Below are 12,200 nucleotides of genomic sequence, written 5' to 3' on the forward strand. Positions count from 1 at the left end.
ATATATAGGGATTAGCAGTAAACCTGCTTCTCCAACATACTGAGAATTCAGAAACAGCAGCCAAAGAACTACTGATTCTAAAACTACAATTTTTTCTCTAATTGATAGCGATATTCATGATACACACAGAAAAAAAGACAGAATTCCCTGCCCTGTATATCTATATAATCAGGTGGAAACTTATTTGCCAACATAATGGGGCAGTCCTGGATGGGACGAATTTTACTGATGTTTAGCACCAGGAAACGTCGTTTCCACCTGATTATGCGACACAATATCTGTATCCGCATATATTCGAACAGCTGAGCTCAGCAGCCCCATCCAGCACAAAGCAACATCTGTGCATCTCCCCACAGATGTATGGGGTGAAGTGTATGACCCGCACACTGAGCAGGTATCGCCATGACCAATTTCTCAGTCGTGGTCAACGCGATGGTCACAGGCTACACATCCTCTATCCAAGCAATGCTATAAATATCGGAATTGAGCTACAACGTTAAACCTTAGTGTCCAAGGACAGCAAGGTTCAAGGACATTCTATGCCAAGCGGCGCTACCCGACGTTTTTTTGCTTCGTTACTATGGGCAACAGTCTAGATACTTATGGATTAGCCCTCCTATATATGTATGTATATATATATATATCACTTGCACAATTTGCCATGCAGTATGACTGAACCGGGAATTATGTGGTTTGCAAGCAAAGTTCGTCTCACAGAGTCAGTACATGTATGTATGCATATATGTCTCTATGTGTGCTGACACACACACTCATACACACATACATACACACATACGCACAAGCATCGGCTGAACAGTTTATAGGCTGACAAAGATGATGTCATAGACAGTGACTAAGTGAGATTTATTTTTCAACATTGTCCCCCTTTCGGTCCCCATGGGGGATATCAAGCATGCTTTATTAGCAATTAAATAAGTAATCCATCACAAACGTCCAAAGTGTTGACCATGTCGCTCTAAACAATTTTTTTAATACGGATTTTGGAATTGCGATGGACTCTCTCAAATAGTTCTTCATTGCCGATAACTTGTTCACACTCTTCAACAATTCTTTGAATTGGTCCACGAGTATTTTCAGAATACACAAGGGATTTAATGTAAACCCAGAAGAAAAGGTACATGGGAGTCAAATCTGGTGACCGTGGTACCTATTCAATTGGCCCGCGACGACTGATCCATCTCCCTGGAAAATGTTGATTCAAAAAATCACGAACCTGTAATGCATAAATCCTGTCTGCAGATAGGATTTACCCTTCCAATTGAATGTATGTAAAGCATCGAGAGAAAGTTACCAATTTCAGATGTTGCAGGAGATGCTGCCTGGCTTTATGGCCACCCTGTATGTATATTACCAGTAAAAGAGAATAAGACCAAAAAAATATTATTCTTCAGAATCTTTAGCACTGTCACTATGTCTGATCGTGGGAATTCAGTTAAGGAAAAGCTTCAAGACAGCTTTTACAAATAGGAATGTATACTTGAAATATTTAGAAGCATTTACTTATTTCTTTTAGTAATTTGCATAGATGTTTGTTTTTAATTCTAATATAGCTCATTTCTCTGCTCTTCCGTGACAAGAATTCATATATGTAGAATTATAACATTATTTTTTTTTTCATAAGTGTATGCACGTATTATTCCTGTTTAGATATATTCCTTATTATCTAATAGCACTTCAAAGATCTCGCTTATACAAAGCTTGCAAGCCCTTCTGTCTTCCTGGTGAAGGTTCCCTGTATATATAATGAACCAATTAATATAATTAATTTTAAGGTAGTAACCTGGCACCATCGTTAACACGGCGAGAATAATGCTTATGGTTTAAAGTCCACCGAATATCCACTTTGCATCATATCATTTCGGGGTCGATAAAATTAGTTTCAGTTAAGCACTGGAGTTAATGTAATCCACCTACGCCTTCCACCGGCATTGTTTGCCTTGTGCCAAAATTCGAATCCTATACAACTAGTTTTCTTGGATTTTAGGGAGTTAATTTATTCTGCTAGGGATAGGGAACATATTAATTTTTCCTTAAGGTGAGTATATGGCATGAGTTCGTCCAATTAACAGAATTAGTTGTAGATCCGATGTACAAAAGGGTGGCGTTATCCGTATACGATAATCCACTTGTATACCTTGTCCTCCTGAGCACAATCCCTATCGAAGGAGCAGTCATACTTAGATTTGAAATTACAATTATATTCTCTGCAATGAATTCCAGATGATTGTGTAGAAGACCCAAAATCTGTATTACGTAACTGAGGTGTAATACAGTTGTTGGCCTGTTTTAAATGAAATTCGGTTTTCTGCTGAGGACAAAATGGCAGCCGAAACAGTTTTCATGCTTCAAGCAGCTTACACGGACTCTGCAATGAGCAAAGCACTAGTTTACGAGTGGTCTTAACGCTTTAGGAATGGTCACTTGCTGCTTCAAAAAAAGCAACGATCAGGACGATCGTAGACCTCCCGAGCGAATGGGACCATCATAAATATTCATGAACTGATCTTGGAGACCTGTCACCGAACACTTATTGAATTGGTTGATATAACAACTGGTATGTCCTGGAGCTCTTGTCAACGAATTTTGAGAGATGAATTGCAAATGAAAAGAGTTGCAGCAAAATTTGTGTCTCGCTTGTTTATGGAAGATCAAAAGCAGTCACGCGTGAATAGGTGTCCTGAACTGAAAGAACAGATGGAAATTGAACCAAACCATTTTTTCGACGGTCATCACTGGTGACGAAAGATGGTGCTAGCGAATTTGCAGATATGGAAGGCGAGAAAAAAAAACCATGGCGGTGTTAAAAGGTATCACTTCTCAAGAGTTCCAGCGCTGTTTCGAACAGTGGAAAACGCTCCTGGGCCGATGCATTGCTTCAAATGAAGAATACTTTGAAGGCGATAAAAGTGTAAACATGTAAAACTAATTGAATAAAATAATACTACAAAATCCCTGTTTCTTTTGAGTAACCCCTTGTATATAGTACAATTTTTGTCAAATATATACTCTTAGTAAAATTTGACATTATAAGTTTGGAAATATTCGATTCAGCGCTGGAGAACCAAATGATTTGAACAGTTCTCATGGTAAATACTGGATCTTTTTAAAATTTCGAATCTGCTGGGAATAAAATATGCACCGAGTTTCTCTCAATCTAATGCTACTGCACACATTAGTTTTCTTTCCAGAATCTTTTTTCACCTGACAAGTATTGAATAGAATAATTAAAATAGAAAGCAATTACTTGGTTTGCTTCGAAACTGTTTAATTACCCGAAGAGTAACATACATTGTTTTTTTTTTTTTAATCTATAAAATAAATTAATCATTATTGCCAGCGTCTTCATTTAGAATTTTAGGGTTGATTACATAATTCGAAGCAGCAAATAATTTTTCCACTTGCATGCATGAAAAAGGAAATACTTGCAAATGGTTTTAGCATGGGACAATTTCTTTTCGCTCTTACCGGAAGGCTTACTCTAACTCTTCCAGTGCTTACCTTGTTTAATTGCATTCAGTTAAAATTTGGCGCATCAAAGTCTTTCATGTAACGGACAAAAGCAGCTGGCCTAAAATAGAAACGATGCTCCTGGCAAATTCATTTTGACACCGAGTTTCGATTCACTGTTGAAGCCACATTAAATCTTTCTAATCTCTTTGTGGTATTTATTTCCATTTCCTTCTCAAAGTAAATCTGTCGCCTTCTTATCTTAGAGAACAAATCGATAATCTCAGTGAAATAAGAGATTGGTTAAGTCGGTGTAATTTTCAGCTGATCGATATATCTATACATTTACGTATATATAAATGTATATATATATATATACGTGTGTGTGTGTGTGTATATATATATCATCTGTGTGGTTATATATATATATATATATATATATATATATATATATATATATATATATGTACATATACGCATACATACGGATGTGCATATACATATATTCGTATATATTTACATGTATATATATATATATGTACGCCTACACATGTGTATATACTCACAGAAGTGTGTGTGTTTGTGAGTGTGTGTGTGTGTGTGTGTGTGTGTGTGCATGCGCATGCGCATTCAAATACATTGCATCACATACACAGTATGATGAGTCGAAAATCTTCGATTATTTGAAATTGCAATTAGGAAAGAAAAGTCCCCGCAAGGATTCTGAAGATAATAGAAATAACAAGCAAAACGTTAACTCCTATTGCATCATCTAATAGAATTTTTTGTTAATGAAACCCGTTGTTGCAAGCAAAACATTCCATTTCGATATTTCAGTAGCAAAGTATATTCATTACAATTGGTAAGACAAACAAGTGCCCAGTGTATCGAATAATGGGAAGTAGTGACATTAATTCTTTGATATAAATAATAAAAGCGAAAGAAATTAATTCTGGTGTGTTTTCTGTATAAAGGGTAAAGACTTCCTTCAGTCATGACTGACCATGGGATTGCACCTAGAAAGTTCCCCTCCGAGGCGCAAGTCCGGGAAAGGTTGCTCATGGAAGACCTGCAGCCCTCCATGTATACTAGTCTCCCATCTACACATCGCTGATGTTATCCTAGGGCAAGGCAGAGGCCGATACATCTTGACACCATTGAATCGCAACTCATGTCTATCGCTGAGTGAAGTGGAGTAACATAAAATAAAGTGTCTTGCTGAAGAACACAAAACACAGCTCAGTCCAGGAATCGATTGTGATGTTCTAACCAAGCCCGACGTTCTAACGAAGCTCCACGTTTTGAGCCAAGACCGACGTTCGCAGCCAAGACTTACATACCTAATCTGGTGAACTGAATGCTATGTATTGTTTTTAATTGTAAGACTAGTTTCGTATCTTCGCTGTAAGTATGGTCTTGTATTAAGTATATTAGTATAATACTGTAATAAGAATAATAGAATGTCTACTGCTTATGTTAAAACCGGAATTACATTAAAATAGTAATTTAATATTTGATTTCATTTCAGTTGTTATACGACGCAAAAGTGAATAAGTGCAATCATTATTATGCACAGATGTTAATTACATTAGTTCGTATATTTTCTTATAAGTCTGTTAATGGCATCACTCATTCTGCTGTGACTAATGTGTAGTTTCAACTTTCAACTATTTCGTGTATGAATTGTATCTCCAGTACTTATTTACGTCGGTGCGTATTTTTTTGATCTCTTGGACATAACTCTGAGTTACGCGCCTTAAAATGGTGTAAGATCAGGAGTGACTGTGTGGTAAGTAGCTAGCTTACCAACCATATGGTTCCGGGTACAGTCCCATTGTGTGGCACCTTGGGGAAGTGTCTTCTACTATAGCCTCGGGCCGACCAAAGCCTTGTGAGTGGATTTGGTAGATGGAAACTGAAAGAAGCCCGTCGTATATATGTATATATATATATATATATATATATATGAGTGTGTCTGTACGTTTGTGAGCTCGTGTTTGTCCCCCTAGTATTGCTTGACAGCCGATGCTGGTGTGTTTAAGTCCCCGTCACTTAGCGGTTCGGTAAAAGCGACCGATAGAGTAAATACTAGGCTTACAAAAATAGGTCCCGAGGTCGATTTGATCGACTAAAAAAGGTAGTGCTCCAGCATGGCCGCAGTCAAATGACTGAAACAAGTAAAAGAGTAAAAATAGTAAGAGTATGTTTAGTTGTCGAAGTTCGTTACTGAGTATTATTGTCAGGTAACCCGCTCAAAGTATTTTCAAGAAGTCTTTCTACAATTATTATCATCTGAGGTTTTTGAAACGCTGTGTTAAAAACAGTTTCCAATTGGTTTCCGGTAGATGACAAATTTGAACAGCGATCCTACGTTGGATTTTACACGAAACATGGTGAACTTGATACCCTAATATCCTTCAGATTGTTTAGCAAATATTAACTTTCTGTTCTGTTTGTCTCTTTTCAGAATTAACATGCGTCATTAAGAGTCAGTCAACAGTTACTTCGATTTGATTCACATTTATAATAGCTAATCAGTAGGAAACGCTAGAAAATATGAAAAAAAATCGTTCTCTCCCATGTGATTATAATCAGTTACAGAACATGTACAAAAATACTTAAGGAAAATTTGAAATGATATATTACAGGTAACTCTTTCTCAACATCGTTTTAAAAAAAAGTCCATACTTCAATGAAAATGAAGCTGAAAAGTTGTTCCTTCATTCACGTTGGGCGAACTGAATTTAGATGTCAAATGGCAAAATCTTGGTTTTTTAAGACCTTTTGAGATAAGAAATTTGAAATGTGATGAATATGAAGATTCTGAAGAAATGTTCGAAAGAGGAGGATGTCCGACGATCGATAATATATGGAAATACTCGTGTATTTTCTTTTGACTGAGAGGTGCGGATCGGAAATATTCGGATAAGATATATATACCAGTTTTGAGTTAGATGCAGCTCTATAATTTAAACATTACCGATGCCGTATACATAATGTCTGTGTGTTCTAAACGGTTTTTAGGTTGCGGTATTTCTAGGGAAAGTCATTTTAGAGACTTAGAGAATTTCAATACGCAATATAATTCAAATCAAAGCGAAACGAATCATCCAGAAGGTGAAAAAGAAGGACAACTTATCGGTTCTCTGTACTCGATTGGTACTCAGGACGAATTGAAATCGCTAGGCTAATAACTAATTCGAATCGCTAAACAAAAATATCGCTGCTTAAAAGCACATACATTAAGTATTAGAGAGCGAGTTGTTGCACGTATATATAACAGACATGTTGCACGTATATATAACAGACATGTTGCACGTAGTTATCAACAAAACCTACTGAGGTTTCATGCCATCTATACGCAGGTGTAACTGGTATTTTAATGTCATTTTGAAATAATTTTGATTGGTATTATTTTCTTGCGGATTGCATAGCTAACATGGTCCGTCGTTTGTTGCTTGACTTTTATAATATTACTCTCATCATTGATATGCATATTACAATTAATCGCTCGAGGTTATATAACTTTGTAGAGGCGTTTTACAAGTTTAGATTATGATCTGTATATAATTATATGAACGACTTTTATCTAACTAGATTTTTGGATATTATAATTAAAGAGAAGAGAATATATGATGTGTGTGTGTGAGTATATATTTGTCTATGCTAATATGTATTATGTATATGTATATATATATATATATATAGTTATACGTTGAAAGGAGTATACAGCTGGTGATATATAATTAGACTTAACACATTTTCAAGTATTCCAAACGAAATTAATACTCCTCAAGTGAATGCTATTAATTTGAATTATATAATGTTATCTATCACTATAAATGTAAATTTTTGTTTGTTTGTTTTTTTTGCGTTTCGTTTTTTTTTCTTTAATGCAATCCTCTCTGAGGAAACCAACTAAACATACTCTTATGATATAATACATATATTTCGATCTATACACTATTCAAACTAACTTTGCAATATTGTGCTTGGAGAAATACCTTTCAATTTGCATTTGATTTAAATACGACGTTGATTTAAATGCAAACTGTCTCGAATTACCATACATTATTACACGAACTAAACGCACGTAAATTACACGTGCTATATAAAATAGCTGTCAGATGATAGTACTTCACAAAAAGTATATTCTCATATGTTAGAAATATATCGTTTAGTTACGCAGAAAATTGTTTTGACATTTTATCCGTATTAGTATGAAACAGACGCAGTTGTGTATCATGCTTTGAATAAAATTCAAAATTCTAGACATAAAAGGAAACGGTTGACGACTGCGACAACAGAAGAGGTTTCTTTCTTTTTTTAGTAATAGGCGCAGGAGTGGCTGTGTGGTAACTAGCTTGCTTATCAACCACATGGTTGCAGGTTCAGTCTCACTGCGTGGTGCCTTGGGCAAGTGTACTCTACTATAGCCTTTGGCTGACCAAAGCCATGTAAACGGATCTGGTATGCGGAAACTGAAAGAAGCCCGTCGTATATATATATATATATATATATATATATATATATATATATATATATATATATATATATATATATATATATATATATATATATATATATATATATATACGTAAGTGTGTGTCTGTGTGTGTGTGTTTGTGTATATGTGTTTGTCTTACTACCATCGCTTGTCAACCGACGCTGGTGTGTTTACGTCCCCGTACCGTATGTTTTCGGCAAAAGAAAACGATAGAATAAGTACTAGGCTTACAAAGAATAAGTCCTGAGGTCGATTTGTTCGACTAAAGGCAGTCCTCCAGCATGGCCGCAGTCAAATGAGTGAAACCGATTAAAAAGAAATAATTAAAAATGTTTTAAGTTTTCATTCTGCTTGAAGGGGAATGGCCTGGCATTTGGCACACAGTCATTAATCGCAGAAAGCATATTTGCGTTATTGGTTTATGTTATTCTTCGAAGCAATACAAGGTCAGGGGTGCCAAAGCTTTTAACCATTACCTATTCTTTAGAAAACGCGTTTGACATGGAGAATGGAAAATCTCATAAGTAAACATGCTAGTTATCCCCAAAATTTGTTGCTCAGATTCGCAGCATAAGGAAGCAGACAGGTGAAGAAACATAGCGAGCCCTGAGGGAAAAAGGTCCAAAATGCGAAGTGAAATTTGAAACCAGACAAAAATGAATTCGCTGGAGAATGTGCGGGAGAGGCGCACCGAGTGGCAGAAGAGGATAGAAAATAAGGTGAAATAAAAGGAGATATATAAATATCTATTGAGCAGCATCATGAGGGATTAAACGAGATGATAAATAACGTATCTATTACTATATTTACATTATGATGTTATCGGAGAGCTCATACACTAACACATATATACATACTCACATAGTCGTGCGCTTGCACAGATACACTTGGATGAATGCACACATGCACGCGTAAACATATGTATATACATACAAATATTAACACAAACCTTCTCCGCAGGGACTTTTCCACATAATTTTTATGGAGAAAATGTTGATATTCATACAGGATACAGTATGAACCGAAACAATTATTTGCATCTTTATTCTTAACGTGTCTCGTGACAGGTTCAGAGGTAAAATACGCTAGCCATTGTGGAGTACGTCACAGGAGAATCACTTCTCACTTTTACAACAGTGTGTTGGACATATTGCAGTCGTAAATAATCTTTTTATTAGGGGTTTCAGTCGAAAATGCGAGATAACTCTATAAATAAATGTTCAATCAATATTGACCCTTTATCTCCTTCATTAAACGTAAATTGAATAATACCTACAGGAGATAATATTCATAAGCGAATTGTTTTACCACGGTAAACTGCAGTGAAATTCCATGTAGAAGTTAAAATTTGTCACAAACGTATTTGAACTGAAATAAAGTTTATGTAATTTCAATCACTGTTTTGCGTTGATGCATATATATTTGATCAAAGTGTGCAGTCTACTAGCGAATATCAATAACTGATTATAACAAACTAATTATAACAAACTAATGCTTTCTCTCAGCTCATCGTTGCCTCTCTTTAGTATCCACTGCTAAAGTCGGCAAAAGAGCTAGAAATTCACATCTAGCGGCCCACAGAAGCCGCTTTGAGCTGGTACTATTAAGTGAGACATGACCTGGGCCAATGTTTGGTCAAAACTTATCTGAGTTATCTAAGTTTATACTTTTTCTACCACAAGCGAAATTGTTTTTCTCCACAGTAAACTGCAGTGAAATTACCTTTAGAAGTTTAAATATATCCCACAAATATTTATCTAAAGTTTGTTCTTCGTTTTGGGATTTGGTTTGCAAGATTCTTTATGTGAGTTCGTGTGTTGAAGCATATTCTGTGGTGTCTCGGGAGAGTCATTTTCTTTTTTTGCCGTATAATGTAATACACTCACCGGTAAAATTTCCACTTATTCCTTATTTTTATTTTCCTAAAGTTTTCGTTGCATCTTGCAACCTTTTCAATAGTCTTCACTCTGTCCGTTATTTACACGGAATTCTTTTTCAAGAGTCAAGACTATTGAAAAGGTTGCAAGTCGCAACGAAAATTTTAGGAAAATAAAAATAAGGAATAAATGGAAACTTTACCGGTGAATGTATTATATTATAAGGCACAAAAAGAAAATGACTCTCCCCAGACACAGCAGAATAAAGTTTGTTTCTTTCCATCAATGCTTCAGGCTACTACGTCTTTGCATAAGAGTCATATATGAGAAGTAACGAAGAATTTCCATAAGTCACAGTATCGAAAATGTTAATAATTGTGGAATGAGATGATTTGAGATTTTAACTGGATAAACACGCAGTTGAAAAAAAAATTACCTTACGTTTTCAATACTAGTTTATATTTATGGCAAAATTATCAATTGTTAAACCGAAAGACCGTTTCGTTTTCTTGATTTTTCTCACCATTTTCTTCGGGTATCATACGTTTTTCACCTATTGCCATTCAATTAGCTTATGCGATGCTAGCAAGCAACCATCCACAGCCATAAATATCCAAAGCATACACGGTGTGAAATATCTTTTACAACTACTAAAGTGCCCCACAGTAGTTGACTTTCTTCCTGAACTTCGTCTTTCTGCCAATTAATATTTTTATTTCACTCAGTATTTTCTATAAAGAAAAAAGTGTTAAAATGCCAAGTTTATTTTCCGACGTTTTACGACTACTTTCTTTTGAGTGCCACCTACGCCGTTGCTTTTACGTCAATCGCCTGATTATCATCAACCGTTGGAAGATTTTCTCTCATGTGCATAATAAAACCAGCATTTTCAATAGCTTTTAAATGTATTGAGTATTCAAGTTGCGAATCTTTCCTTGATCTAACAGTTGTAATATTACAGTGCAATTTAACGAAGCTCTTCAAAAGGAATATAATGTTAATAACCCACTTTGCTGCGTGCAGAGGTTTGGAAGCAAGTGTTCGTTTATCTTTTACGCATGTTTATACAGTTCAGTTAACCAGATAGCAAATACCCCTGCGGTCACCCAAGCGTTTTTGTATGCATCACAGTTAACTGGAAAAACGCTTTACATTTTTGAAGCAAAACGGATTTTTTGATCGTCTAATGACAGAGGGTCGTTTGCTGAAGTTGCTTTTACTTGTTTGTGTGTGGTGAGGTAAATATTTTGCAAAAAAAAAAGATAATAAAAAAAAAGCAGTCTCATCTGCATCAAAGTGGTCCCTTATTTCGCCGAGCATATCTGAACTGGAACGTCAAATGTTTCATCATAGATTATTTGGGTTGTTAGCCACATCGATTATAAAATCGATTCAGACATCAACACTGGTTTAATCATCAGCTTAACCCAAAAGCCTTACAATACCTAAATCTTTTTCCTGCACATACTCTTTCTCCGTTACATACACTCAAGAGCTGTGTGCGTGGGTGGGTAACATTCACACTTCAAATTAAGTTATAATGTGAATATCAATATATTTGTATCTATATATATATATACGCATATGCATATATAATGAACAGGTAAGAGAAGTGAGGTGATAGAAATGATCATTATTCCATTAGTGTACATCTGTATCATAATCATGTTGTATATATAATAGACATAAGGCAGCGAGCTGGCAGAAACGTTAGCACGCCGGGCGAGATGCTTAACAGTATTTCGTTTGTCTTTACGTTCAAATTCTGCCGAGGTCGACTTTGCCTTGGGTGTGTGTGTTGAATTTAACTAACAGACATATCTTCAGAAGGTATCATGATATTTCAAAACTTCAACTCTCTTACAGATAACAAGCAGTCTCAATATATATTGCATGTGATAGAAGTATTCGGTAGGTTACCATACGTATAAGCAGTGACCGCAATCCATAATTACAAACAAAACAAGAAAACAGAGAAGGAAGCAATAGACGAATACAATAAAATCGAACATTTAAAAAAAAATTGTCAAAATACATCAGAAAAGGAAATATACAATAAGAGAAATAGGTTTATCAATGAACTGCCTTTTGAAAAAAATGATACGCCTCCTAAAATAGATTTCTTTTCTAAAGAATGTTCGGTCGACCATCCCATATATTTTAAATGAATAATACATATGTTAAAAAAGAAAACAAGATGAATAGAACAAATAAATAAAACAAATAAATAGAAAGGAAATTATGATTAAAAAAGAGAAGAAAATAGTTTTACAAATTAAATAGGAGGGCATAAACTGTTGGAATTCTAAGCATCGTCTACTTTGGAGGATAGAAGTGCTATTTCAAGA

This window comes from Octopus bimaculoides, chromosome 7 (assembly GCF_001194135.2).
Source record: "Octopus bimaculoides isolate UCB-OBI-ISO-001 chromosome 7, ASM119413v2, whole genome shotgun sequence".
NCBI lineage: Eukaryota > Metazoa > Mollusca > Cephalopoda > Octopoda > Octopodidae > Octopus > Octopus bimaculoides.